The sequence below is a fragment of the Salmo salar genome, chromosome 08 (assembly GCF_965601325.2).
Source record: "Salmo salar chromosome 08, fSalSal1, whole genome shotgun sequence".
NCBI lineage: Eukaryota > Metazoa > Chordata > Actinopteri > Salmoniformes > Salmonidae > Salmo > Salmo salar.
In genome coordinates, this window is record NC_138298.1 from 4675830 (window position 1) to 4699000 (window position 23171).

Genomic DNA, 23171 nt, shown 5'->3' on the forward strand with positions numbered 1-23171 from the left:
ATCATTTGAACAGGCCAAAGGAGCATAAAGCACACACAAGCTGCATTCAGCAACAATATTCTTGTTTGTCTTATAAATACAAGGCAGATGCTAATTGAAAACACAAGGAAATTTGATCCTATTAAAAAGGCAGGAAGCTACATTTAGTCAATTCATCATTAAATGCTTACTACAAGGCAGTGTTGCTGATGAAATAGTGCAAGAGCACACCCTCGTGGACAAAATGCTTACAGCACCTGGTATTCCCAGGCGGTCTCCCATCCAAGTACTAACCAGGCCCGACCCTGCTTAGCTTCCAAGATCAGACGAGATCGGGCGTACCCAGGCTGATATGGCCGTAAGCAAGAATCAATCTCTTGCTACAACATATATAGTCAAAGTGAGTGTGATAAACAGACATTGCATTTTCACCAATTAGATAAGCAGCTTGAACTTTGTGTCACTGAAAAAGTAGAAGAAATTACAAACACTGTTCCCATCACTTTTTAGCACAGGTAGTTGGATAAAATACAAACTTCATTTCCTTTCATCATTTGAACAGGCCAAAGGAGCATAAAGCACACACAAGCTGCATTCAGCAACAATATTCTTGTTTGTCTTATAAATACAAGGCAGATGCTAATTGAAAACACAAGGAAATTTGATCCTATTAAAAAGGCAGGAAGCTGCATTTTGTCAATTCATCATTAAATGCTTACTACAAGGCAGTGTTGCTGATGAAATAGTGCAAGAGCACACCCTCGTGGACAAAATGCTTACAGCACCTGGTATTCCCAGGCGGTCTCCCATCCAAGTACTAACCAGGCCCGACCCTGCTTAGCTTCCGAGATCAGACGAGATCGGGCGTACCCAGGCTGATATGGCCGTAAGCGAGAATCAATCTCTTGCTACAACATATATAGTCAAAGTGAGTCTGATAAAACAGACATTTAGTCAATTCATCATTAAATGCTTACTACAAGGCAGTGTTGCTGATGAAATAGTGCAAGAGCACACCCTCGTGGACAAAATGCTTACAGCACCTGGTATTCCCAGGCGGTCTCCCATCCAAGTACTAACCAGGCCCGACCCTGCTTAGCTTCCAAGATCAGACGAGATCGGGCGTACCCAGGCTGATATGGCCGTAAGCAAGAATCAATCTCTTGCTACAACATATATAGTCAAATTTGAGTCTGATAAAACAGACATTTAGTCAATTCATCATTAAATGCTTACTACAAGGCAGTGTTGCTGATGAAATAGTGCAAGAGCACACCCTCGTGGACAAAATGCTTACAGCACCTGGTATTCCCAGGCGGTCTCCCATCCAAGTACTAACCAGGCCCGACCCTGCTTAGCTTCCGAGATCAGACGAGATCGGGCGTACCCAGGCTGATATGGCCGTAAGCGAGAATCAATCTCTTGCTACAACATATATAGTCAAAGTGAGTCTGATAAAACAGACATTTAGTCAATTCATCATTAAACGCTTACTACAAGGCAGTGTTGCTGATGAAATAGTGCAAGAGCACACCCTCGTGGACAAAATGCTTACAGCACCTGGTATTCCCAGGCGGTCTCCCATCCAAGTACTAACCAGGCCCGACCCTGCTTAGCTTCCTAGATCAAACGAGATCGGGCGTACCCAGGCTGGTATGGCCGTAAGCGAGAAACAATCTCTTGCTACAACATATATAGTCAAAGTGAGTGTGATAAACAGACATTGCATTTTCACCAATTAGATAAGCAGCTTGAACTTTGTGTCACTGAAAAAGTAGAAGAAATTACAAACACTGTTCCCATCACTTTTTAGCACAGGTAGTTGGATAAAATACAAACTTTATTTCCTTTCATCATTTGAACAGGCCAAAGGAGCATAAAGCACACACAAGCTGCATTCAGCAACAATATTCTTGTTTGTCTTATAAATACAAGGCAGATGCTAATTGAAAACACAAGGAAATTTGATCCTATTAAAAAGGCAGGAAGCTGCATTTTGTCAATTCATCATTAAATGCTTACTACAAGGCAGTGTTGCTGATGAAATAGTGCAAGAGCACACCCTCGTGGACAAAATGCTTACAGCACCTGGTATTCCCAGGCGGTCTCCCATCCAAGTACTAACCAGGCCCGACCCTGCTTAGCTTCCGAGATCAGACGAGATCGGGCGTACCCAGGCTGATATGGCCGTAAGCAAGAATCAATCTCTTGCTACAACATATATAGTCAAAGTGAGTCTGATAAAACAGACATTTAGTCAATTCATCATTAAATGCTTACTACAAGGCAGTGTTGCTGATGAAATAGTGCAAGAGCACACCCTCGTGGACAAAATGCTTACAGCACCTGGTATTCCCAGGCGGTCTCCCATCCAAGTACTAACCAGGCCCGACCCTGCTTAGCTTCCGAGATCAGACGAGATCGGGCGTACCCAGGCTGATATGGCCGTAAGCGAGAATCAATCTCTTGCTACAACATATATAGTCAAAGTGAGTCTGATAAAACAGACATTTAGTCAATTCATCATTAAACGCTTACTACAAGGCAGTGTTGCTGATGAAATAGTGCAAGAGCACACCCTCGTGGACAAAATGCTTACAGCACCTGGTATTCCCAGGCGGTCTCCCATCCAAGTACTAACCAGGCCCGACCCTGCTTAGCTTCCTAGATCAGACGAGATCGGGCGTACCCAGGCTGGTATGGCCGTAAGCGATAAACAATCTCTTGCTACAACATATATAGTCAAAGTGAGTGTGATAAACAGACATTGCATTTTCACCAATTAGATAAGCAGCTTGAACTTTGTGTCACTGAAAAAGTAGAAGAAATTACAAACACTGTTCCCATCACTTTTTAGCACAGGTAGTTGGATAAAATACAAACTTCATTTCCTTTCATCATTTGAACAGGCCAAAGGAGCATAAAGCACACACAAGCTGCATTCAGCAACAATATTCTTGTTTGTCTTATAAATACAAGGCAGATGCTAATTGAAAACACAAGGAAATTTGATCCTATTAAAAAGGCAGGAAGCTGCATTTTGTCAATTCATCATTAAATGCTTACTACAAGGCAGTGTTGCTGATGAAATAGTGCAAGAGCACACCCTCGTGGACAAAATGCTTACAGCACCTGGTATTCCCAGGCGGTCTCCCATCCAAGTACTAACCAGGCCCGACCCTGCTTAGCTTCCGAGATCAGACGAGATCGGGCGTACCCAGGCTGATATGGCCGTAAGCGAGAATCAATCTCTTGCTACAACATATATAGTCAAAGTGAGTCTGATAAAACAGACATTTAGTCAATTCATCATTAAATGCTTACTACAAGGCAGTGTTGCTGATGAAATAGTGCAAGAGCACACCCTCGTGGACAAAATGCTTACAGCACCTGGTATTCCCAGGCGGTCTCCCATCCAAGTACTAACCAGGCCCGACCCTGCTTAGCTTCCGAGATCAGACGAGATCGGGCGTACCCAGGCTGATATGGCCGTAAGCGAGAATCAATCTCTTGCTACAACATATATAGTCAAAGTGAGTCTGATAAAACAGACATTTAGTCAATTCATCATTAAATGCTTACTACAAGGCAGTGTTGCTGATGAAATAGTGCAAGAGCACACCCTCGTGGACAAAATGCTTACAGCACCTGGTATTCCCAGGCGGTCTCCCATCCAAGTACTAACCAGGCCCGACCCTGCTTAGCTTCCAAGATCAGACGAGATCGGGCGTACCCAGGCTGATATGGCCGTAAGCAAGAATCAATCTCTTGCTACAACATATATAGTCAAATTTGAGTCTGATAAAACAGACATTTAGTCAATTCATCATTAAATGCTTACTACAAGGCAGTGTTGCTGATGAAATAGTGCAAGAGCACACCCTCGTGGACAAAATGCTTACAGCACCTGGTATTCCCAGGCGGTCTCCCATCCAAGTACTAACCAGGCCCGACCCTGCTTAGCTTCCTAGATCAGACGAGATCGGGCGTACCCAGGCTGGTATGGCCGTAAGCGAGAAACAATCTCTTGCTACAACATATATAGTCAAAGTGAGTGTGATAAACAGACATTGCATTTTCACCAATTAGATAAGCAGCTTGAACTTTGTGTCACTGAAAAAGTAGAAGAAATTACAAACACTGTTCCCATCACTTTTTAGCACAGGTAGTTGGATAAAATACAAACTTTATTTCCTTTCATCATTTGAACAGGCCAAAGGAGCATAAAGCACACACAAGCTGCATTCAGCAACAATATTCTTGTTTGTCTTATAAATACAAGGCAGATGCTAATTGAAAACACAAGGAAATTTGATCCTATTAAAAAGGCAGGAAGCTGCATTTTGTCAATTCATCATTAAATGCTTACTACAAGGCAGTGTTGCTGATGAAATAGTGCAAGAGCACACCCTCGTGGACAAAGTGCTTACAGCACCTGGTATTCCCAGGCGGTCTCCCATCCAAGTACTAACCAGGCCCGACCCTGCTTAGCTTCCGAGATCAGACGAGATCGGGCGTACCCAGGCTGATATGGCCGTAAGCGAGAATCAATCTCTTGCTACAACATATATAGTCAAAGTGAGTCTGATAAAACAGACATTTAGTCAATTCATCATTAAATGCTTACTACAAGGCAGTGTTGCTGATGAAATAGTGCAAGAGCACACCCTCGTGGACAAAATGCTTACAGCACCTGGTATTCCCAGGCGGTCTCCCATCCAAGTACTAACCAGGCCCGACCCTGCTTAGCTTCCGAGATCAGACGAGATCGGGCGTACCCAGGCTGATATGGCCGTAAGCGAGAATCAATCTCTTGCTACAACATATATAGTCAAAGTGAGTCTGATAAAACAGACATTTAGTCAATTCATCATTAAACGCTTACTACAAGGCAGTGTTGCTGATGAAATAGTGCAAGAGCACACCCTCGTGGACAAAATGCTTACAGCACCTGGTATTCCCAGGCGGTCTCCCATCCAAGTACTAACCAGGCCCGACCCTGCTTAGCTTCCTAGATCAGACGAGATCGGGCGTACCCAGGCTGGTATGGCCGTAAGCGATAAACAATCTCTTGCTACAACATATATAGTCAAAGTGAGTGTGATAAACAGACATTGCATTTTCACCAATTAGATAAGCAGCTTGAACTTTGTGTCACTGAAAAAGTAGAAGAAATTACAAACACTGTTCCCATCACTTTTTAGCACAGGTAGTTGGATAAAATACAAACTTCATTTCCTTTCATCATTTGAACAGGCCAAAGGAGCATAAAGCACACACAAGCTGCATTCAGCAACAATATTCTTGTTTGTCTTATAAATACAAGGCAGATGCTAATTGAAAACACAAGGAAATTTGATCCTATTAAAAAGGCAGGAAGCTACATTTAGTCAATTCATCATTAAATGCTTACTACAAGGCAGTGTTGCTGATGAAATAGTGCAAGAGCACACCCTCGTGGACAAAATGCTTACAGCACCTGGTATTCCCAGGCGGTCTCCCATCCAAGTACTAACCAGGCCCGACCCTGCTTAGCTTCCAAGATCAGACGAGATCGGGCGTACCCAGGCTGATATGGCCGTAAGCAAGAATCAATCTCTTGCTACAACATATATAGTCAAAGTGAGTGTGATAAACAGACATTGCATTTTCACCAATTAGATAAGCAGCTTGAACTTTGTGTCACTGAAAAAGTAGAAGAAATTACAAACACTGTTCCCATCACTTTTTAGCACAGGTAGTTGGATAAAATACAAACTTCATTTCCTTTCATCATTTGAACAGGCCAAAGGAGCATAAAGCACACACAAGCTGCATTCAGCAACAATATTCTTGTTTGTCTTATAAATACAAGGCAGATGCTAATTGAAAACACAAGGAAATTTGATCCTATTAAAAAGGCAGGAAGCTGCATTTTGTCAATTCATCATTAAATGCTTACTACAAGGCAGTGTTGCTGATGAAATAGTGCAAGAGCACACCCTCGTGGACAAAATGCTTACAGCACCTGGTATTCCCAGGCGGTCTCCCATCCAAGTACTAACCAGGCCCGACCCTGCTTAGCTTCCGAGATCAGACGAGATCGGGCGTACCCAGGCTGATATGGCCGTAAGCGAGAATCAATCTCTTGCTACAACATATATAGTCAAAGTGAGTCTGATAAAACAGACATTTAGTCAATTCATCATTAAATGCTTACTACAAGGCAGTGTTGCTGATGAAATAGTGCAAGAGCACACCCTCGTGGACAAAATGCTTACAGCACCTGGTATTCCCAGGCGGTCTCCCATCCAAGTACTAACCAGGCCCGACCCTGCTTAGCTTCCGAGATCAGACGAGATCGGGCGTACCCAGGCTGATATGGCCGTAAGCGAGAATCAATCTCTTGCTACAACATATATAGTCAAAGTGAGTCTGATAAAACAGACATTTAGTCAATTCATCATTAAATGCTTACTACAAGGCAGTGTTGCTGATGAAATAGTGCAAGAGCACACCCTCGTGGACAAAATGCTTACAGCACCTGGTATTCCCAGGCGGTCTCCCATCCAAGTACTAACCAGGCCCGACCCTGCTTAGCTTCCAAGATCAGACGAGATCGGGCGTACCCAGGCTGATATGGCCGTAAGCAAGAATCAATCTCTTGCTACAACATATATAGTCAAATTTGAGTCTGATAAAACAGACATTTAGTCAATTCATCATTAAATGCTTACTACAAGGCAGTGTTGCTGATGAAATAGTGCAAGAGCACACCCTCGTGGACAAAATGCTTACAGCACCTGGTATTCCCAGGCGGTCTCCCATCCAAGTACTAACCAGGCCCGACCCTGCTTAGCTTCCTAGATCAGACGAGATCGGGCGTACCCAGGCTGGTATGGCCGTAAGCGAGAAACAATCTCTTGCTACAACATATATAGTCAAAGTGAGTGTGATAAACAGACATTGCATTTTCACCAATTAGATAAGCAGCTTGAACTTTGTGTCACTGAAAAAGTAGAAGAAATTACAAACACTGTTCCCATCACTTTTTAGCACAGGTAGTTGGATAAAATACAAACTTTATTTCCTTTCATCATTTGAACAGGCCAAAGGAGCATAAAGCACACACAAGCTGCATTCAGCAACAATATTCTTGTTTGTCTTATAAATACAAGGCAGATGCTAATTGAAAACACAAGGAAATTTGATCCTATTAAAAAGGCAGGAAGCTGCATTTTGTCAATTCATCATTAAATGCTTACTACAAGGCAGTGTTGCTGATGAAATAGTGCAAGAGCACACCCTCGTGGACAAAGTGCTTACAGCACCTGGTATTCCCAGGCGGTCTCCCATCCAAGTACTAACCAGGCCCGACCCTGCTTAGCTTCCGAGATCAGACGAGATCGGGCGTACCCAGGCTGATATGGCCGTAAGCGAGAATCAATCTCTTGCTACAACATATATAGTCAAAGTGAGTCTGATAAAACAGACATTTAGTCAATTCATCATTAAATGCTTACTACAAGGCAGTGTTGCTGATGAAATAGTGCAAGAGCACACCCTCGTGGACAAAATGCTTACAGCACCTGGTATTCCCAGGCGGTCTCCCATCCAAGTACTAACCAGGCCCGACCCTGCTTAGCTTCCGAGATCAGACGAGATCGGGCGTACCCAGGCTGATATGGCCGTAAGCGAGAATCAATCTCTTGCTACAACATATATAGTCAAAGTGAGTCTGATAAAACAGACATTTAGTCAATTCATCATTAAACGCTTACTACAAGGCAGTGTTGCTGATGAAATAGTGCAAGAGCACACCCTCGTGGACAAAATGCTTACAGCACCTGGTATTCCCAGGCGGTCTCCCATCCAAGTACTAACCAGGCCCGACCCTGCTTAGCTTCCAAGATCAGACGAGATCGGGCGTACCCAGGCTGATATGGCCGTAAGCAAGAATCAATCTCTTGCTACAACATATATAGTCAAAGTGAGTGTGATAAACAGACATTGCATTTTCACCAATTAGATAAGCAGCTTGAACTTTGTGTCACTGAAAAAGTAGAAGAAATTACAAACACTGTTCCCATCACTTTTTAGCACAGGTAGTTGGATAAAATACAAACTTCATTTCCTTTCATCATTTGAACAGGCCAAAGGAGCATAAAGCACACACAAGCTGCATTCAGCAACAATATTCTTGTTTGTCTTATAAATACAAGGCAGATGCTAATTGAAAACACAAGGAAATTTGATCCTATTAAAAAGGCAGGAAGCTGCATTTTGTCAATTCATCATTAAATGCTTACTACAAGGCAGTGTTGCTGATGAAATAGTGCAAGAGCACACCCTCGTGGACAAAATGCTTACAGCACCTGGTATTCCCAGGCGGTCTCCCATCCAAGTACTAACCAGGCCCGACCCTGCTTAGCTTCCGAGATCAGACGAGATCGGGCGTACCCAGGCTGATATGGCCGTAAGCGAGAATCAATCTCTTGCTACAACATATATAGTCAAAGTGAGTCTGATAAAACAGACATTTAGTCAATTCATCATTAAATGCTTACTACAAGGCAGTGTTGCTGATGAAATAGTGCAAGAGCACACCCTCGTGGACAAAATGCTTACAGCACCTGGTATTCCCAGGCGGTCTCCCATCCAAGTACTAACCAGGCCCGACCCTGCTTAGCTTCCGAGATCAGACGAGATCGGGCGTACCCAGGCTGATATGGCCGTAAGCGAGAATCAATCTCTTGCTACAACATATATAGTCAAAGTGAGTCTGATAAAACAGACATTTAGTCAATTCATCATTAAATGCTTACTACAAGGCAGTGTTGCTGATGAAATAGTGCAAGAGCACACCCTCGTGGACAAAATGCTTACAGCACCTGGTATTCCCAGGCGGTCTCCCATCCAAGTACTAACCAGGCCCGACCCTGCTTAGCTTCCAAGATCAGACGAGATCGGGCGTACCCAGGCTGATATGGCCGTAAGCAAGAATCAATCTCTTGCTACAACATATATAGTCAAATTTGAGTCTGATAAAACAGACATTTAGTCAATTCATCATTAAATGCTTACTACAAGGCAGTGTTGCTGATGAAATAGTGCAAGAGCACACCCTCGTGGACAAAATGCTTACAGCACCTGGTATTCCCAGGCGGTCTCCCATCCAAGTACTAACCAGGCCCGACCCTGCTTAGCTTCCTAGATCAGACGAGATCGGGCGTACCCAGGCTGGTATGGCCGTAAGCGAGAAACAATCTCTTGCTACAACATATATAGTCAAAGTGAGTGTGATAAACAGACATTGCATTTTCACCAATTAGATAAGCAGCTTGAACTTTGTGTCACTGAAAAAGTAGAAGAAATTACAAACACTGTTCCCATCACTTTTTAGCACAGGTAGTTGGATAAAATACAAACTTTATTTCCTTTCATCATTTGAACAGGCCAAAGGAGCATAAAGCACACACAAGCTGCATTCAGCAACAATATTCTTGTTTGTCTTATAAATACAAGGCAGATGCTAATTGAAAACACAAGGAAATTTGATCCTATTAAAAAGGCAGGAAGCTGCATTTTGTCAATTCATCATTAAATGCTTACTACAAGGCAGTGTTGCTGATGAAATAGTGCAAGAGCACACCCTCGTGGACAAAGTGCTTACAGCACCTGGTATTCCCAGGCGGTCTCCCATCCAAGTACTAACCAGGCCCGACCCTGCTTAGCTTCCGAGATCAGACGAGATCGGGCGTACCCAGGCTGATATGGCCGTAAGCGAGAATCAATCTCTTGCTACAACATATATAGTCAAAGTGAGTCTGATAAAACAGACATTTAGTCAATTCATCATTAAATGCTTACTACAAGGCAGTGTTGCTGATGAAATAGTGCAAGAGCACACCCTCGTGGACAAAATGCTTACAGCACCTGGTATTCCCAGGCGGTCTCCCATCCAAGTACTAACCAGGCCCGACCCTGCTTAGCTTCCGAGATCAGACGAGATCGGGCGTACCCAGGCTGATATGGCCGTAAGCGAGAATCAATCTCTTGCTACAACATATATAGTCAAAGTGAGTCTGATAAAACAGACATTTAGTCAATTCATCATTAAACGCTTACTACAAGGCAGTGTTGCTGATGAAATAGTGCAAGAGCACACCCTCGTGGACAAAATGCTTACAGCACCTGGTATTCCCAGGCGGTCTCCCATCCAAGTACTAACCAGGCCCGACCCTGCTTAGCTTCCTAGATCAGACGAGATCGGGCGTACCCAGGCTGGTATGGCCGTAAGCGATAAACAATCTCTTGCTACAACATATATAGTCAAAGTGAGTGTGATAAACAGACATTGCATTTTCACCAATTAGATAAGCAGCTTGAACTTTGTGTCACTGAAAAAGTAGAAGAAATTACAAACACTGTTCCCATCACTTTTTAGCACAGGTAGTTGGATAAAATACAAACTTCATTTCCTTTCATCATTTGAACAGGCCAAAGGAGCATAAAGCACACACAAGCTGCATTCAGCAACAATATTCTTGTTTGTCTTATAAATACAAGGCAGATGCTAATTGAAAACACAAGGAAATTTGATCCTATTAAAAAGGCAGGAAGCTGCATTTTGTCAATTCATCATTAAATGCTTACTACAAGGCAGTGTTGCTGATGAAATAGTGCAAGAGCACACCCTCGTGGACAAAATGCTTATAGCACCTGGTATTCCCAGGCGGTCTCCCATCCAAGTACTAACCAGGCCCGACCCTGCTTAGCTTCCGAGATCAGACGAGATCGGGCGTACCCAGGCTGATATGGCCGTAAGCGAGAATCAATCTCTTGCTACAACATATATAGTCAAAGTGAGTCTGATAAAACAGAGATTTAGTCAATTCATCATTAAATGCTTACTACAAGGCAGTGTTGCTGATGAAATAGTGCAAGAGCACACCCTCGTGGACAAAATGCTTACAGCACCTGGTATTCCCAGGCGGTCTCCCATCCAAGTACTAACCAGGCCCGACCCTGCTTAGCTTCCGAGATCAGACGAGATCGGGCGTACCCAGGCTGATATGGCCGTAAGCGAGAATCAATCTCTTGCTACAACATATATAGTCAAAGTGAGTCTGATAAAACAGACATTTAGTCAATTCATCATTAAATGCTTACTACAAGGCAGTGTTGCTGATGAAATAGTGCAAGAGCACACCCTCGTGGACAAAATGCTTACAGCACCTGGTATTCCCAGGCGGTCTCCCATCCAAGTACTAACCAGGCCCGACCCTGCTTAGCTTCCAAGATCAGACGAGATCGGGCGTACCCAGGCTGATATGGCCGTAAGCAAGAATCAATCTCTTGCTACAACATATATAGTCAAATTTGAGTCTGATAAAACAGACATTTAGTCAATTCATCATTAAATGCTTACTACAAGGCAGTGTTGCTGATGAAATAGTGCAAGAGCACACCCTCGTGGACAAAATGCTTACAGCACCTGGTATTCCCAGGCGGTCTCCCATCCAAGTACTAACCAGGCCCGACCCTGCTTAGCTTCCTAGATCAAACGAGATCGGGCGTACCCAGGCTGGTATGGCCGTAAGCGAGAAACAATCTCTTGCTACAACATATATAGTCAAAGTGAGTGTGATAAACAGACATTGCATTTTCACCAATTAGATAAGCAGCTTGAACTTTGTGTCACTGAAAAAGTAGAAGAAATTACAAACACTGTTCCCATCACTTTTTAGCACAGGTAGTTGGATAAAATACAAACTTTATTTCCTTTCATCATTTGAACAGGGCAAAGGAGCATAAAGCACACACAAGCTGCATTCAGCAACAATATTCTTGTTTGTCTTATAAATACAAGGCAGATGCTAATTGAAAACACAAGGAAATTTGATCCTATTAAAAAGGCAGGAAGCTGCATTTTGTCAATTCATCATTAAATGCTTACTACAAGGCAGTGTTGCTGATGAAATAGTGCAAGAGCACACCCTCGTGGACAAAATGCTTACAGCACCTGGTATTCCCAGGCGGTCTCCCATCCAAGTACTAACCAGGCCCGACCCTGCTTAGCTTCCAAGATCAGACGAGATCGGGCGTACCCAGGCTGATATGGCCGTAAGCAAGAATCAATCTCTTGCTACAACATATATAGTCAAATTTGAGTCTGATAAAACAGACATTTAGTCAATTCATCATTAAATGCTTACTACAAGGCAGTGTTGCTGATGAAATAGTGCAAGAGCACACCCTCGTGGACAAAATGCTTACAGCACCTGGTATTCCCAGGCGGTCTCCCATCCAAGTACTAACCAGGCCCGACCCTGCTTAGCTTCCTAGATCAGACGAGATCGGGCGTACCCAGGCTGGTATGGCCGTAAGCGAGAAACAATCTCTTGCTACAACATATATAGTCAAAGTGAGTGTGATAAACAGACATTGCATTTTCACCAATTAGATAAGCAGCTTGAACTTTGTGTCACTGAAAAAGTAGAAGAAATTACAAACACTGTTCCCATCACTTTTTAGCACAGGTAGTTGGATAAAATACAAACTTTATTTCCTTTCATCATTTGAACAGGGCAAAGGAGCATAAAGCACACACAAGCTGCATTCAGCAACAATATTCTTGTTTGTCTTATAAATACAAGGCAGATGCTAATTGAAAACACAAGGAAATTTGATCCTATTAAAAAGGCAGGAAGCTGCATTTTGTCAATTCATCATTAAATGCTTACTACAAGGCAGTGTTGCTGATGAAATAGTGCAAGAGCACACCCTCGTGGACAAAATGCTTACAGCACCTGGTATTCCCAGGCGGTCTCCCATCCAAGTACTAACCAGGCCCGACCCTGCTTAGCTTCCGAGATCAGACGAGATCGGGCGTACCCAGGCTGATATGGCCGTAAGCGAGAATCAATCTCTTGCTACAACATATATAGTCAAAGTGAGTCTGATAAAACAGACATTTAGTCAATTCATCATTAAACGCTTACTACAAGGCAGTGTTGCTGATGAAATAGTGCAAGAGCACACCCTCGTGGACAAAATGCTTACAGCACCTGGTATTCCCAGGCGGTCTCCCATCCAAGTACTAACCAGGCCCGACCCTGCTTAGCTTCCTAGATCAGACGAGATCGGGCGTACCCAGGCTGGTATGGCCGTAAGCGATAAACAATCTCTTGCTACAACATATATAGTCAAAGTGAGTGTGATAAACAGACATTGCATTTTCACCAATTAGATAAGCAGCTTGAACTTTGTGTCACTGAAAAAGTAGAAGAAATTACAAACACTGTTCCCATCACTTTTTAGCACAGGTAGTTGGATAAAATACAAACTTCATTTCCTTTCATCATTTGAACAGGCCAAAGGAGCATAAAGCACACACAAGCTGCATTCAGCAACAATATTCTTGTTTGTCTTATAAATACAAGGCAGATGCTAATTGAAAACACAAGGAAATTTGATCCTATTAAAAAGGCAGGAAGCTGCATTTTGTCAATTCATCATTAAATGCTTACTACAAGGCAGTGTTGCTGATGAAATAGTGCAAGAGCACACCCTCGTGGACAAAATGCTTACAGCACCTGGTATTCCCAGGCGGTCTCCCATCCAAGTACTAACCAGGCCCGACCCTGCTTAGCTTCCGAGATCAGACGAGATCGGGCGTACCCAGGCTGATATGGCCGTAAGCGAGAATCAATCTCTTGCTACAACATATATAGTCAAAGTGAGTCTGATAAAACAGACATTTAGTCAATTCATCATTAAATGCTTACTACAAGGCAGTGTTGCTGATGAAATAGTGCAAGAGCACACCCTCGTGGACAAAATGCTTACAGCACCTGGTATTCCCAGGCGGTCTCCCATCCAAGTACTAACCAGGCCCGACCCTGCTTAGCTTCCAAGATCAGACGAGATCGGGCGTACCCAGGCTGATATGGCCGTAAGCAAGAATCAATCTCTTGCTACAACATATATAGTCAAATTTGAGTCTGATAAAACAGACATTTAGTCAATTCATCATTAAATGCTTACTACAAGGCAGTGTTGCTGATGAAATAGTGCAAGAGCACACCCTCGTGGACAAAATGCTTACAGCACCTGGTATTCCCAGGCGGTCTCCCATCCAAGTACTAACCAGGCCCGACCCTGCTTAGCTTCCTAGATCAGACGAGATCGGGCGTACCCAGGCTGGTATGGCCGTAAGCGAGAAACAATCTCTTGCTACAACATATATAGTCAAAGTGAGTGTGATAAACAGACATTGCATTTTCACCAATTAGATAAGCAGCTTGAACTTTGTGTCACTGAAAAAGTAGAAGAAATTACAAACACTGTTCCCATCACTTTTTAGCACAGGTAGTTGGATAAAATACAAACTTTATTTCCTTTCATCATTTGAACAGGCCAAAGGAGCATAAAGCACACACAAGCTGCATTCAGCAACAATATTCTTGTTTGTCTTATAAATACAAGGCAGATGCTAATTGAAAACACAAGGAAATTTGATCCTATTAAAAAGGCAGGAAGCTGCATTTTGTCAATTCATCATTAAATGCTTACTACAAGGCAGTGTTGCTGATGAAATAGTGCAAGAGCACACCCTCGTGGACAAAATGCTTACAGCACCTGGTATTCCCAGGCGGTCTCCCATCCAAGTACTAACCAGGCCCGACCCTGCTTAGCTTCCGAGATCAGACGAGATCGGGCGTACCCAGGCTGATATGGCCGTAAGCGAGAATCAATCTCTTGCTACAACATATATAGTCAAAGTGAGTCTGATAAAACAGACATTTAGTCAATTCATCATTAAATGCTTACTACAAGGCAGTGTTGCTGATGAAATAGTGCAAGAGCACACCCTCGTGGACAAAATGCTTACAGCACCTGGTATTCCCAGGCGGTCTCCCATCCAAGTACTAACCAGGCCCGACCCTGCTTAGCTTCCGAGATCAGACGAGATCGGGCGTACCCAGGCTGATATGGTCGTAAGCGAGAATCAATCTCTTGCTACAACATATATAGTCAAAGTGAGTCTGATAAAACAGACATTTAGTCAATTCATCATTAAACGCTTACTACAAGGCAGTGTTGCTGATGAAATAGTGCAAGAGCACACCCTCGTGGACAAAATGCTTACAGCACCTGGTATTCCCAGGCGGTGTCCCATCCAAGTACTAACCAGGCCCGACCCTGCTTAGCTTCCTAGATCAGACGAGATCGGGCGTACCCAGGCTGGTATGGCCGTAAGCGATAAACAATCTCTTGCTACAACATATATAGTCAAAGTGAGTGTGATAAACAGACATTGCATTTTCACCAATTAGATAAGCAGCTTGAACTTTGTGTCACTGAAAAAGTAGAAGAAATTACAAACACTGTTCCCATCACTTTTTAGCACAGGTAGTTGGATAAAATACAAACTTCATTTCCTTTCATCATTTGAACAGGCCAAAGGAGTATAAAGCACACACAAGCTGCATTCAGCAACAATATTCTTGTTTGTCTTATAAATACAAGGCAGATGCTAATTGAAAACACAAGGAAATTTGATCCTATTAAAAAGGCAGGAAGCTGCATTTTGTCAATTCATCATTAAATGCTTACTACAAGGCAGTGTTGCTGATGAAATAGTGCAAGAGCACACCCTCGTGGACAAAATGCTTACAGCACCTGGTATTCCCAGGCGGTCTCCCATCCAAGTACTAACCAGGCCCGACCCTGCTTAGCTTCCGAGATCAGACGAGATCGGGCGTACCCAGGCTGATATGGCCGTAAGCGAGAATCAATCTCTTGCTACAACATATATAGTCAAAGTGAGTCTGATAAAACAGACATTTAGTCAATTCATCATTAAATGCTTACTACAAGGCAGTGTTGCTGATGAAATAGTGCAAGAGCACACCCTCGTGGACAAAATGCTTACAGCACCTGGTATTCCCAGGCGGTCTCCCATCCAAGTACTAACCAGGCCCGACCCTGCTTAGCTTCCAAGATCAGACGAGATCGGGCGTACCCAGGCTGATATGGCCGTAAGCAAGAATCAATCTCTTGCTACAACATATATAGTCAAATTTGAGTCTGATAAAACAGACATTTAGTCAATTCATCATTAAATGCTTACTACAAGGCAGTGTTGCTGATGAAATAGTGCAAGAGCACACCCTCGTGGACAAAATGCTTACAGCACCTGGTATTCCCAGGCGGTCTCCCATCCAAGTACTAACCAGGCCCGACCCTGCTTAGCTTCCTAGATCAGACGAGATCGGGCGTACCCAGGCTGGTATGGCCGTAAGCGAGAAACAATCTCTTGCTACAACATATATAGTCAAAGTGAGTGTGATAAACAGACATTGCATTTTCACCAATTAGATAAGCAGCTTGAACTTTGTGTCACTGAAAAAGTAGAAGAAATTACAAACACTGTTCCCATCACTTTTTAGCACAGGTAGTTGGATAAAATACAAACTTTATTTCCTTTCATCATTTGAACAGGCCAAAGGAGCATAAAGCACACACAAGCTGCATTCAGCAACAATATTCTTGTTTGTCTTATAAATACAAGGCAGATGCTAATTGAAAACACAAGGAAATTTGATCCTATTAAAAAGGCAGGAAGCTGCATTTTGTCAATTCATCATTAAATGCTTACTACAAGGCAGTGTTGCTGATGAAATAGTGCAAGAGCACACCCTCGTGGACAAAATGCTTACAGCACCTGGTATTCCCAGGCGGTCTCCCATCCAAGTACTAACCAGGCCCGACCCTGCTTAGCTTCCGAGATCAGACGAGATCGGGCGTACCCAGGCTGATATGGCCATAAGCGAGAATCAATCTCTTGCTACAACATATATAGTCAAAGTGAGTCTGATAAAACAGACATTTAGTCAATTCATCATTAAATGCTTACTACAAGGCAGTGTTGCTGATGAAATAGTGCAAGAGCACACCCTCGTGGACAAAATGCTTACAGCACCTGGTATTCCCAGGCGGTCTCCCATCCAAGTACTAACCAGGCCCGACCCTGCTTAGCTTCCAAGATCAGACGAGATCGGGCGTACCCAGGCTGATATGGCCGTAAGCAAGAATCAATCTCTTGCTACAACATATATAGTCAAAGTGAGTCTGATAAAACAGACATTTAGTCAATTCATCATTAAATGCTTACTACAAGGCAGTGTTGCTGATGAAATAGTGCAAGAGCACACCCTCGTGGACAAAATGCTTACAGCACCTGGTATTCCCAGGCGGTCTCCCATCCAAGTACTAACCAGGCCCGACCCTGCTTAGCTTCCTAGATCAGACGAGATCGGGCGTACCCAGGCTGGTATGGCCGTAAGCGAGAAACAATCTCTTGCTACAACATATATAGTCAAAGTGAGTGTGATAAACAGACATTGCATTTTCACCAATTAGATAAGCAGCTTGAACTTTGTGTCACTGAAAAAGTAGAAGAAATTACAAACACTGTTCCCATCACTTTTTAGCACAGGTAGTTGGATAAAATACAAACTTTATTTCCTTTCATCATTTGAACAGGGCAAAGGAGCATAAAGCACACACAAGCTGCATTTAGCAACAATATTCTTGTTTGTCTTATAAATACAAGGCAGATGCTAATTGAAAACACAAGGAAATTTGATCCTATTAAAAAGGCAGGAAGCTGCATTTTGTCAATTCATCATTATGCTTACTACAAGGCAGTGTTGCTGATGAATAAGTGCAAGAGCACACCCTCGTGGACAAAATGCTTACAGCACCTGGTATTCCCAGGCGGTCTCCCATCCAAGTACTAACCAGGCCCGACCCTGCTTAGCTTCCTAGATCAGACGAGATCGGGCGTACCCAGGCTGGTATGGCCGTAAGCGAGAATCAATCTCTTGCTACAACATATATAGTCAAAGTGAGTCTGATAAAACAGACATTTAGTCAATTCATCATTAAACGCTTACTACAAGGCAGTGTTGCTGATGAAATAGTGCAAGAGCACACCCTCGTGGACAAAATGCTTACAGCACCTGGTATTCCCAGGCGGTCTCCCATCCAAGTACTAACCAGGCCCGACCCTGCTTAGCTTCCAAGATCAGACGAGATCGGGCGTACCCAGGCTGATATGGCCGTAAGCGAGAATCAATCTCTTGCTACAACATATATAGTCAAAGTGAGTCTGATAAAACAGACATTTAGTCAATTCATCATTAAACGCTTACTACAAGGCAGTGTTGCTGATGAAATAGTGCAAGAGCACACCCTCGTGGACAAAATGCTTACAGCACCTGGTATTCCCAGGCGGTCTCCCATCCAAGTACTAACCAGGCCCGACCCTGCTTAGCTTCCTAGATCAGACGAGATCGGGCGTACCCAGGCTGGTATGGCCGTAAGCGAGAAACAATCTCTTGCTACAACATATATAGTCAAAGTGAGTGTGATAAACAGACATTGCATTTTCACCAATTAGATAAGCAGCTTGAACTTTGTGTCACTGAAAAAGTAGAAGAAATTACAAACACTGTTCCCATCACTTTTTAGCACAGGTAGTTGGATAAAATACAAACTTTATTTCCTTTCATCATTTGAACAGGGCAAAGGAGCATAAAGCACACACAAGCTGCATTCAGCAACAATATTCTTGTTTGTCTTATAAATACAAGGCAGATGCTAATTGAAAACACAAGGAAATTTGATCCTATTAAAAAGGCAGGAAGCTGCATTTTGTCAATTCATCATTAAATGCTTACTACAAGGCAGTGTTGCTGATGAAATAGTGCAAGAGCACACCCTCGTGGACAAAATGCTTACAGCACCTGGTATTCCCAGGCGGTCTCCCATCCAAGTACTAACCAGGCCCGACCCTGCTTAGCTTCCGAGATCAGACGAGATCGGGCGTACCCAGGCTGATATGGCCGTAAGCGAGAATTAATCTCTTGCTACAACATATATAGTCAAAGTGAGTCTGATAAAACAGACACTTAGTCAATTCATCATTAAATGCTTACTACAAGGCAGTGTTGCTGATGAAATAGTGCAAGAGCACACCCTCGTGGACAAAATATTTACAGCACCTGGTATTCCCAGGCGGTCTCCCATCCAAGTACTAACCAGGCCCGACCCTGCTTAGCTTCCTAGATCAGACGAGATCGGGCGTACCCAGGCTGGTATGGCCGTAAGCGAGAAACAATCTCTTGCTACAACATATATAGTCAAAGTGAGTGTGATAAACAGACATTGCATTTTCACCAATTAGATAAGCAGCTTGAACTTTGTGTCACTGAAAAAGTAGAAGAAATTACAAACACTGTTCCCATCACTTTTTAGCACAGGTAGTTGGATAAAATACAAACTTTATTTCCTTTCATCATTTGAACAGGGCAAAGGAGCATAAAGCACACACAAGCTGCATTCAGCAACAATATTCTTGTTTGTCTTATAAATACAAGGCAGATGCTAATTGAAAACACAAGGAAATTTGATCCTATTAAAAAGGCAGGAAGCTGCATTTTGTCAATTCATCATTAAATGCTTACTACAAGGCAGTGTTGCTGATGAAATAGTGCAAGAGCACACCCTCGTGGACAAAATGCTTACAGCAGCTGGTATTCCCAGGCGGTCTCCCATCCAAGTACTAACCAGGCCCGACCCTGCTTAGCTTCCTAGATCAGACGAGATCGGGCGTACCCAGGCTGGTATGGCCGTAAGCGAGAATCAATCTCTTGCTACAACATATATAGTCAAAGTGAGTCTGATAAAACAGACATTTAGTCAATTCATCATTAAATGCTTACTACAAGGCAGTGTTGCTGATGAAATAGTGCAAGAGCACACCCTCGTGGACAAAATGCTTACAGCACCTGGTATTCCCAGGCGGTCTCCCATCCAAGTACTAACCAGGCCCGACCCTGCTTAGCTTCCTAGATCAGACGAGATCGGGGGTACCCAGGCTGGTATGGCCGTAAGCGAGAAACAATCTCTTGCTACAACATATATAGTCAAAGTGAGTGTGATAAACAGACATTGCATTTTCACCAATTAGATAAGCAGCTTGAACTTTGTGTCACTGAAAAAGTAGAAGAAATTACAAACACTGTTCCCATCACTTTTTAGCACAGGTAGTTGGATAAAATACAAACTTTATTTCCTTTCATCATTTGAACAGGGCAAAGGAGCATAAAGCACACACAAGCTGCATTCAGCAACAATATTCTTGTTTGTCTTATAAATACAAGGCAGATGCTAATTGAAAACACAAGGAAATTTGATCCTATTAAAAAGGCAGGAAGCTGCATTTTGTCAATTCATCATTAAATGCTTACTACAAGGCAGTGTTGCTGATGAAATAGTGCAAGAGCACACCCTCGTGGACAAAATGCTTACAGCACCTGGTATTCCCAGGCGGTCTCCCATCCAAGTACTAACCAGGCCCGACCCTGCTTAGCTTCCAAGATCAGACGAGATCGGGCGTACCCAGGCTGATATGGCCGTAAGCGAGAATCAATCTCTTGCTACAACATATATAGTCAAAGTGAGTCTGATAAAACAGACATTTAGTCAATTCATCATTAAATGCTTACTACAAGGCAGTGTTGCTGATGAAATAGTGCAAGAGCACACCCTCGTGGACAAAATGCTTACAGCACTTGGTATTCCCAGGCGGTCTCCCATCCAAGTACTAACCAGGCCCGACCCTGCTTAGCTTCCGAGATCAGACGAGATCGGGCGTACCCAGGCTGATATGGCCGTAAGCGAGAATCAATCTCTTGCTACAACATATATAGTCAAAGTGAGTCTGATAAAACAGACATTTAGTCAATTCATCATTAAACGCTTACTACAAGGCAGTGTTGCTGATGAAATAGTGCAAGAGCACACCCTCGTGGACAAAATGCTTACAGCACCTGGTATTCCCAGGCGGTCTCCCATCCAAGTACTAACCAGGCCCGACCCTGCTTAGCTTCCTAGATCAGACGAGATCGGGCGTACCCAGGCTGGTATGGCCGTAAGCGAGAAACAATCTCTTGCTACAACATATATAGTCAAAGTGAGTGTGATAAACAGACATTGCATTTTCACCAATTAGATAAGCAGCTTGAACTTTGTGTCACTGAAAAAGTAGAAGAAATTACAAACACTGTTCCCATCACTTTTTAGCACAGGTAGTTGGATAAAATACAAACTTTATTTCCTTTCATCATTTGAACAGGGCAAAGGAGCATAAAGCACACACAAGCTGCATTCAGCAACAATATTCTTGTTTGTCTTATAAATACAAGGCAGATGCTAATTGAAAACACAAGGAAATTTGATCCTATTAAAAAGGCAGGAAGCTGCATTTTGTCAATTCATCATTAAATGCTTACTACAAGGCAGTGTTGCTGATGAAATAGTGCAAGAGCACACCCTCGTGGACAAAATGCTTACAGCACCTGGTATTCCCAGGCGGTCTCCCATCCAAGTACTAACCAGGCCCGACCCTGCTTAGCTTCCGAGATCAGACGAGATCGGGCGTACCCAGGCTGATATGGCCGTAAGCGAGAATTAATCTCTTGCTACAACATATATAGTCAAAGTGAGTCTGATAAAACAGACACTTAGTCAATTCATCATTAAATGCTTACTACAAGGCAGTGTTGCTGATGAAATAGTGCAAGAGCACACCCTCGTGGACAAAATATTTACAGCACCTGGTATTCCCAGGCGGTCTCCCATCCAAGTACTAACCAGGCCCGACCCTGCTTAGCTTCCTAGATCAGACGAGATCGGGCGTACCCAGGCTGGTATGGCCGTAAGCGAGAAACAATCTCTTGCTACAACATATATAGTCAAAGTGAGTGTGATAAACAGACATTGCATTTTCACCAATTAGATAAGCAGCTTGAACTTTGTGTCACTGAAAAAGTAGAAGAAATTACAAACACTGTTCCCATCACTTTTTAGCACAGGTAGTTGGATAAAATACAAACTTTATTTCCTTTCATCATTTGAACAGGGCAAAGGAGCATAAAGCACACACAAGCTGCATTCAGCAACAATATTCTTGTTTGTCTTATAAATACAAGGCAGATGCTAATTGAAAACACAAGGAAATTTGATCCTATTAAAAAGGCAGGAAGCTGCATTTTGTCAATTCATCATTAAATGCTTACTACAAGGCAGTGTTGCTGATGAAATAGTGCAAGAGCACACCCTCGTGGACAAAATGCTTACAGCAGCTGGTATTCCCAGGCGGTCTCCCATCCAAGTACTAACCAGGCCCGACCCTGCTTAGCTTCCTAGATCAGACGAGATCGGGCGTACCCAGGCTGGTATGGCCGTAAGCGAGAATCAATCTCTTGCTACAACATATATAGTCAAAGTGAGTCTGATAAAACAGACATTTAGTCAATTCATCATTAAATGCTTACTACAAGGCAGTGTTGCTGATGAAATAGTGCAAGAGCACACCCTCGTGGACAAAATGCTTACAGCACCTGGTATTCCCAGGCGGTCTCCCATCCAAGTACTAACCAGGCCCGACCCTGCTTAGCTTCCTAGATCAGACGAGATCGGGGGTACCCAGGCTGGTATGGCCGTAAGCGAGAAACAATCTCTTGCTACAACATATATAGTCAAAGTGAGTGTGATAAACAGACATTGCATTTTCACCAATTAGATAAGCAGCTTGAACTTTGTGTCACTGAAAAAGTAGAAGAAATTACAAACACTGTTCCCATCACTTTTTAGCACAGGTAGTTGGATAAAATACAAACTTTATTTCCTTTCATCATTTGAACAGGGCAAAGGAGCATAAAGCACACACAAGCTGCATTCAGCAACAATATTCTTGTTTGTCTTATAAATACAAGGCAGATGCTAATTGAAAACACAAGGAAATTTGATCCTATTAAAAAGGCAGGAAGCTGCATTTTGTCAATTCATCATTAAATGCTTACTACAAGGCAGTGTTGCTGATGAAATAGTGCAAGAGCACACCCTCGTGGACAAAATGCTTACAGCACCTGGTATTCCCAGGCTGTCTCCCATCCAAGTACTAACCAGGCCCGACCCTGCTTAGCTTCCTAGATCAAACGAGATCGGGCGTACCCAGGCTGGTATGGCCGTAAGCGAGAATCAATCTCTTGCTACAACATATATAGTCAAAGTGAGTCTGATAAAACAGACATTTAGTCAATTCATCATTAAATGCTTACTACAAGGCAGTGTTG

General features: G+C 43.1%; 62 non-coding genes and 3 pseudogenes across 62 annotated transcripts; all 65 read right to left on the minus strand.

The window, feature by feature from the left end:
* Positions 1 to 224: 224 nt before the first annotated feature.
* Positions 225 to 343, minus strand: LOC145886803 (5S ribosomal RNA). The gene has a single exon (XR_014398389.1). It is a non-coding gene; the product is annotated as a 5S ribosomal RNA (ribosomal RNA).
* A 409-nt stretch (positions 344 to 752) lies between these two features.
* LOC145883540 (5S ribosomal RNA) lies at positions 753 to 871 on the minus strand. Its single transcript, XR_014395116.1, has one exon. It is a non-coding gene; the product is annotated as a 5S ribosomal RNA (ribosomal RNA).
* Positions 872 to 1010: 139 nt separating this feature from the next.
* LOC145886805 (5S ribosomal RNA) lies at positions 1011 to 1129 on the minus strand. Its single transcript, XR_014398391.1, has one exon. It is a non-coding gene; the product is annotated as a 5S ribosomal RNA (ribosomal RNA).
* Positions 1130 to 1269: 140 nt separating this feature from the next.
* On the minus strand, positions 1270 to 1388 carry LOC145883541 (5S ribosomal RNA). Its single transcript, XR_014395117.1, has one exon. It is a non-coding gene; the product is annotated as a 5S ribosomal RNA (ribosomal RNA).
* Positions 1389 to 1527: 139 nt separating this feature from the next.
* LOC145887664 (5S ribosomal RNA) lies at positions 1528 to 1646 on the minus strand. The gene has a single exon (XR_014399255.1). It is a non-coding gene; the product is annotated as a 5S ribosomal RNA (ribosomal RNA).
* Positions 1647 to 2055: 409 nt separating this feature from the next.
* LOC145883542 (5S ribosomal RNA) lies at positions 2056 to 2174 on the minus strand. Its single transcript, XR_014395118.1, has one exon. It is a non-coding gene; the product is annotated as a 5S ribosomal RNA (ribosomal RNA).
* Positions 2175 to 2313: 139 nt separating this feature from the next.
* Positions 2314 to 2432, minus strand: LOC145883544 (5S ribosomal RNA). Its single transcript, XR_014395120.1, has one exon. It is a non-coding gene; the product is annotated as a 5S ribosomal RNA (ribosomal RNA).
* Positions 2433 to 2571: 139 nt separating this feature from the next.
* On the minus strand, positions 2572 to 2690 carry LOC145886933 (5S ribosomal RNA). Its single transcript, XR_014398520.1, has one exon. It is a non-coding gene; the product is annotated as a 5S ribosomal RNA (ribosomal RNA).
* Positions 2691 to 3099: 409 nt separating this feature from the next.
* Positions 3100 to 3218, minus strand: LOC145883545 (5S ribosomal RNA). Its single transcript, XR_014395121.1, has one exon. It is a non-coding gene; the product is annotated as a 5S ribosomal RNA (ribosomal RNA).
* Positions 3219 to 3357: 139 nt separating this feature from the next.
* LOC145883546 (5S ribosomal RNA) lies at positions 3358 to 3476 on the minus strand. Its single transcript, XR_014395122.1, has one exon. It is a non-coding gene; the product is annotated as a 5S ribosomal RNA (ribosomal RNA).
* Positions 3477 to 3615: 139 nt separating this feature from the next.
* Positions 3616 to 3734, minus strand: LOC145886806 (5S ribosomal RNA). Its single transcript, XR_014398392.1, has one exon. It is a non-coding gene; the product is annotated as a 5S ribosomal RNA (ribosomal RNA).
* A 140-nt stretch (positions 3735 to 3874) lies between these two features.
* Positions 3875 to 3993, minus strand: LOC145886934 (5S ribosomal RNA). The gene has a single exon (XR_014398521.1). It is a non-coding gene; the product is annotated as a 5S ribosomal RNA (ribosomal RNA).
* A 409-nt stretch (positions 3994 to 4402) lies between these two features.
* Positions 4403 to 4521, minus strand: LOC145883547 (5S ribosomal RNA). Its single transcript, XR_014395123.1, has one exon. It is a non-coding gene; the product is annotated as a 5S ribosomal RNA (ribosomal RNA).
* Positions 4522 to 4660: 139 nt separating this feature from the next.
* On the minus strand, positions 4661 to 4779 carry LOC145883548 (5S ribosomal RNA). Its single transcript, XR_014395124.1, has one exon. It is a non-coding gene; the product is annotated as a 5S ribosomal RNA (ribosomal RNA).
* Positions 4780 to 4918: 139 nt separating this feature from the next.
* On the minus strand, positions 4919 to 5037 carry LOC145886935 (5S ribosomal RNA). The gene has a single exon (XR_014398522.1). It is a non-coding gene; the product is annotated as a 5S ribosomal RNA (ribosomal RNA).
* Positions 5038 to 5446: 409 nt separating this feature from the next.
* Positions 5447 to 5565, minus strand: LOC145886807 (5S ribosomal RNA). Its single transcript, XR_014398393.1, has one exon. It is a non-coding gene; the product is annotated as a 5S ribosomal RNA (ribosomal RNA).
* A 409-nt stretch (positions 5566 to 5974) lies between these two features.
* Positions 5975 to 6093, minus strand: LOC145883549 (5S ribosomal RNA). The gene has a single exon (XR_014395125.1). It is a non-coding gene; the product is annotated as a 5S ribosomal RNA (ribosomal RNA).
* Positions 6094 to 6232: 139 nt separating this feature from the next.
* On the minus strand, positions 6233 to 6351 carry LOC145883550 (5S ribosomal RNA). Its single transcript, XR_014395126.1, has one exon. It is a non-coding gene; the product is annotated as a 5S ribosomal RNA (ribosomal RNA).
* Positions 6352 to 6490: 139 nt separating this feature from the next.
* On the minus strand, positions 6491 to 6609 carry LOC145886808 (5S ribosomal RNA). Its single transcript, XR_014398394.1, has one exon. It is a non-coding gene; the product is annotated as a 5S ribosomal RNA (ribosomal RNA).
* A 140-nt stretch (positions 6610 to 6749) lies between these two features.
* LOC145886936 (5S ribosomal RNA) lies at positions 6750 to 6868 on the minus strand. Its single transcript, XR_014398523.1, has one exon. It is a non-coding gene; the product is annotated as a 5S ribosomal RNA (ribosomal RNA).
* Positions 6869 to 7277: 409 nt separating this feature from the next.
* Positions 7278 to 7396, minus strand: LOC145883551 (5S ribosomal RNA). Its single transcript, XR_014395127.1, has one exon. It is a non-coding gene; the product is annotated as a 5S ribosomal RNA (ribosomal RNA).
* Positions 7397 to 7535: 139 nt separating this feature from the next.
* Positions 7536 to 7654, minus strand: LOC145883552 (5S ribosomal RNA). Its single transcript, XR_014395128.1, has one exon. It is a non-coding gene; the product is annotated as a 5S ribosomal RNA (ribosomal RNA).
* A 139-nt stretch (positions 7655 to 7793) lies between these two features.
* Positions 7794 to 7912, minus strand: LOC145886809 (5S ribosomal RNA). Its single transcript, XR_014398395.1, has one exon. It is a non-coding gene; the product is annotated as a 5S ribosomal RNA (ribosomal RNA).
* A 409-nt stretch (positions 7913 to 8321) lies between these two features.
* On the minus strand, positions 8322 to 8440 carry LOC145883553 (5S ribosomal RNA). The gene has a single exon (XR_014395129.1). It is a non-coding gene; the product is annotated as a 5S ribosomal RNA (ribosomal RNA).
* Positions 8441 to 8579: 139 nt separating this feature from the next.
* On the minus strand, positions 8580 to 8698 carry LOC145883555 (5S ribosomal RNA). The gene has a single exon (XR_014395131.1). It is a non-coding gene; the product is annotated as a 5S ribosomal RNA (ribosomal RNA).
* Positions 8699 to 8837: 139 nt separating this feature from the next.
* Positions 8838 to 8956, minus strand: LOC145886810 (5S ribosomal RNA). The gene has a single exon (XR_014398396.1). It is a non-coding gene; the product is annotated as a 5S ribosomal RNA (ribosomal RNA).
* Positions 8957 to 9096: 140 nt separating this feature from the next.
* Positions 9097 to 9215, minus strand: LOC145886938 (5S ribosomal RNA). The gene has a single exon (XR_014398525.1). It is a non-coding gene; the product is annotated as a 5S ribosomal RNA (ribosomal RNA).
* Positions 9216 to 9624: 409 nt separating this feature from the next.
* Positions 9625 to 9743, minus strand: LOC145883556 (5S ribosomal RNA). The gene has a single exon (XR_014395132.1). It is a non-coding gene; the product is annotated as a 5S ribosomal RNA (ribosomal RNA).
* Positions 9744 to 9882: 139 nt separating this feature from the next.
* On the minus strand, positions 9883 to 10001 carry LOC145883557 (5S ribosomal RNA). The gene has a single exon (XR_014395133.1). It is a non-coding gene; the product is annotated as a 5S ribosomal RNA (ribosomal RNA).
* A 139-nt stretch (positions 10002 to 10140) lies between these two features.
* On the minus strand, positions 10141 to 10259 carry LOC145886939 (5S ribosomal RNA). The gene has a single exon (XR_014398526.1). It is a non-coding gene; the product is annotated as a 5S ribosomal RNA (ribosomal RNA).
* A 409-nt stretch (positions 10260 to 10668) lies between these two features.
* Positions 10669 to 10787, minus strand: LOC145887330 (5S ribosomal RNA). The gene has a single exon (XR_014398921.1). It is a non-coding gene; the product is annotated as a 5S ribosomal RNA (ribosomal RNA).
* Positions 10788 to 10926: 139 nt separating this feature from the next.
* On the minus strand, positions 10927 to 11045 carry LOC145883558 (5S ribosomal RNA). Its single transcript, XR_014395134.1, has one exon. It is a non-coding gene; the product is annotated as a 5S ribosomal RNA (ribosomal RNA).
* A 139-nt stretch (positions 11046 to 11184) lies between these two features.
* LOC145886811 (5S ribosomal RNA) lies at positions 11185 to 11303 on the minus strand. The gene has a single exon (XR_014398397.1). It is a non-coding gene; the product is annotated as a 5S ribosomal RNA (ribosomal RNA).
* A 140-nt stretch (positions 11304 to 11443) lies between these two features.
* LOC145887665 (5S ribosomal RNA) lies at positions 11444 to 11562 on the minus strand. The gene has a single exon (XR_014399256.1). It is a non-coding gene; the product is annotated as a 5S ribosomal RNA (ribosomal RNA).
* Positions 11563 to 11971: 409 nt separating this feature from the next.
* LOC145886812 (5S ribosomal RNA) lies at positions 11972 to 12090 on the minus strand. Its single transcript, XR_014398398.1, has one exon. It is a non-coding gene; the product is annotated as a 5S ribosomal RNA (ribosomal RNA).
* A 140-nt stretch (positions 12091 to 12230) lies between these two features.
* LOC145886940 (5S ribosomal RNA) lies at positions 12231 to 12349 on the minus strand. The gene has a single exon (XR_014398527.1). It is a non-coding gene; the product is annotated as a 5S ribosomal RNA (ribosomal RNA).
* Positions 12350 to 12758: 409 nt separating this feature from the next.
* LOC145883559 (5S ribosomal RNA) lies at positions 12759 to 12877 on the minus strand. Its single transcript, XR_014395135.1, has one exon. It is a non-coding gene; the product is annotated as a 5S ribosomal RNA (ribosomal RNA).
* Positions 12878 to 13016: 139 nt separating this feature from the next.
* Positions 13017 to 13135, minus strand: LOC145886941 (5S ribosomal RNA). Its single transcript, XR_014398528.1, has one exon. It is a non-coding gene; the product is annotated as a 5S ribosomal RNA (ribosomal RNA).
* Positions 13136 to 13544: 409 nt separating this feature from the next.
* On the minus strand, positions 13545 to 13663 carry LOC145883560 (5S ribosomal RNA). Its single transcript, XR_014395136.1, has one exon. It is a non-coding gene; the product is annotated as a 5S ribosomal RNA (ribosomal RNA).
* A 139-nt stretch (positions 13664 to 13802) lies between these two features.
* LOC145886813 (5S ribosomal RNA) lies at positions 13803 to 13921 on the minus strand. Its single transcript, XR_014398399.1, has one exon. It is a non-coding gene; the product is annotated as a 5S ribosomal RNA (ribosomal RNA).
* Positions 13922 to 14061: 140 nt separating this feature from the next.
* On the minus strand, positions 14062 to 14180 carry LOC145886942 (5S ribosomal RNA). Its single transcript, XR_014398529.1, has one exon. It is a non-coding gene; the product is annotated as a 5S ribosomal RNA (ribosomal RNA).
* Positions 14181 to 14589: 409 nt separating this feature from the next.
* LOC145883561 (5S ribosomal RNA) lies at positions 14590 to 14708 on the minus strand. Its single transcript, XR_014395137.1, has one exon. It is a non-coding gene; the product is annotated as a 5S ribosomal RNA (ribosomal RNA).
* A 139-nt stretch (positions 14709 to 14847) lies between these two features.
* On the minus strand, positions 14848 to 14966 carry LOC145887099 (5S ribosomal RNA). Its single transcript, XR_014398686.1, has one exon. It is a non-coding gene; the product is annotated as a 5S ribosomal RNA (ribosomal RNA).
* Positions 14967 to 15105: 139 nt separating this feature from the next.
* On the minus strand, positions 15106 to 15224 carry LOC145851389 (5S ribosomal RNA). The gene has a single exon (XR_014373240.1). It is a non-coding gene; the product is annotated as a 5S ribosomal RNA (ribosomal RNA).
* Positions 15225 to 15633: 409 nt separating this feature from the next.
* LOC145883562 (5S ribosomal RNA) lies at positions 15634 to 15752 on the minus strand. The gene has a single exon (XR_014395138.1). It is a non-coding gene; the product is annotated as a 5S ribosomal RNA (ribosomal RNA).
* Positions 15753 to 15891: 139 nt separating this feature from the next.
* On the minus strand, positions 15892 to 16010 carry LOC145886814 (5S ribosomal RNA). The gene has a single exon (XR_014398400.1). It is a non-coding gene; the product is annotated as a 5S ribosomal RNA (ribosomal RNA).
* Positions 16011 to 16150: 140 nt separating this feature from the next.
* LOC145886943 (5S ribosomal RNA) lies at positions 16151 to 16269 on the minus strand. The gene has a single exon (XR_014398530.1). It is a non-coding gene; the product is annotated as a 5S ribosomal RNA (ribosomal RNA).
* Positions 16270 to 16678: 409 nt separating this feature from the next.
* Positions 16679 to 16797, minus strand: LOC145885333 (5S ribosomal RNA). The gene has a single exon (XR_014396914.1). It is a non-coding gene; the product is annotated as a 5S ribosomal RNA (ribosomal RNA).
* Positions 16798 to 16936: 139 nt separating this feature from the next.
* Positions 16937 to 17055, minus strand: LOC145886816 (5S ribosomal RNA). The gene has a single exon (XR_014398402.1). It is a non-coding gene; the product is annotated as a 5S ribosomal RNA (ribosomal RNA).
* A 139-nt stretch (positions 17056 to 17194) lies between these two features.
* Positions 17195 to 17313, minus strand: LOC145886944 (5S ribosomal RNA). Its single transcript, XR_014398531.1, has one exon. It is a non-coding gene; the product is annotated as a 5S ribosomal RNA (ribosomal RNA).
* A 407-nt stretch (positions 17314 to 17720) lies between these two features.
* Positions 17721 to 17839, minus strand: LOC145886945 (5S ribosomal RNA). The gene has a single exon (XR_014398532.1). It is a non-coding gene; the product is annotated as a 5S ribosomal RNA (ribosomal RNA).
* Positions 17840 to 17978: 139 nt separating this feature from the next.
* LOC145886817 (5S ribosomal RNA) lies at positions 17979 to 18097 on the minus strand. Its single transcript, XR_014398403.1, has one exon. It is a non-coding gene; the product is annotated as a 5S ribosomal RNA (ribosomal RNA).
* Positions 18098 to 18236: 139 nt separating this feature from the next.
* LOC145886946 (5S ribosomal RNA) lies at positions 18237 to 18355 on the minus strand. Its single transcript, XR_014398533.1, has one exon. It is a non-coding gene; the product is annotated as a 5S ribosomal RNA (ribosomal RNA).
* Positions 18356 to 18764: 409 nt separating this feature from the next.
* On the minus strand, positions 18765 to 18883 carry LOC145883563 (5S ribosomal RNA). The gene has a single exon (XR_014395139.1). It is a non-coding gene; the product is annotated as a 5S ribosomal RNA (ribosomal RNA).
* A 139-nt stretch (positions 18884 to 19022) lies between these two features.
* On the minus strand, positions 19023 to 19141 carry LOC145852466 (5S ribosomal RNA). Its single transcript, XR_014374322.1, has one exon. It is a non-coding gene; the product is annotated as a 5S ribosomal RNA (ribosomal RNA).
* A 409-nt stretch (positions 19142 to 19550) lies between these two features.
* Positions 19551 to 19669, minus strand: LOC145852786 (uncharacterized; annotated as a pseudogene).
* Positions 19670 to 19808: 139 nt separating this feature from the next.
* On the minus strand, positions 19809 to 19927 carry LOC145850591 (5S ribosomal RNA). The gene has a single exon (XR_014372439.1). It is a non-coding gene; the product is annotated as a 5S ribosomal RNA (ribosomal RNA).
* A 409-nt stretch (positions 19928 to 20336) lies between these two features.
* LOC145886818 (5S ribosomal RNA) lies at positions 20337 to 20455 on the minus strand. The gene has a single exon (XR_014398404.1). It is a non-coding gene; the product is annotated as a 5S ribosomal RNA (ribosomal RNA).
* Positions 20456 to 20594: 139 nt separating this feature from the next.
* On the minus strand, positions 20595 to 20713 carry LOC145887648 (5S ribosomal RNA). Its single transcript, XR_014399239.1, has one exon. It is a non-coding gene; the product is annotated as a 5S ribosomal RNA (ribosomal RNA).
* Positions 20714 to 20852: 139 nt separating this feature from the next.
* On the minus strand, positions 20853 to 20971 carry LOC145886947 (5S ribosomal RNA). Its single transcript, XR_014398534.1, has one exon. It is a non-coding gene; the product is annotated as a 5S ribosomal RNA (ribosomal RNA).
* Positions 20972 to 21380: 409 nt separating this feature from the next.
* Positions 21381 to 21499, minus strand: LOC145883564 (5S ribosomal RNA). The gene has a single exon (XR_014395140.1). It is a non-coding gene; the product is annotated as a 5S ribosomal RNA (ribosomal RNA).
* A 139-nt stretch (positions 21500 to 21638) lies between these two features.
* LOC145852467 (5S ribosomal RNA) lies at positions 21639 to 21757 on the minus strand. Its single transcript, XR_014374323.1, has one exon. It is a non-coding gene; the product is annotated as a 5S ribosomal RNA (ribosomal RNA).
* Positions 21758 to 22166: 409 nt separating this feature from the next.
* LOC145852787 (uncharacterized) lies at positions 22167 to 22285 on the minus strand (annotated as a pseudogene).
* Positions 22286 to 22424: 139 nt separating this feature from the next.
* LOC145850593 (5S ribosomal RNA) lies at positions 22425 to 22543 on the minus strand. The gene has a single exon (XR_014372441.1). It is a non-coding gene; the product is annotated as a 5S ribosomal RNA (ribosomal RNA).
* A 409-nt stretch (positions 22544 to 22952) lies between these two features.
* On the minus strand, positions 22953 to 23071 carry LOC145852912 (uncharacterized; annotated as a pseudogene).
* Positions 23072 to 23171: the final 100 nt, after the last annotated feature.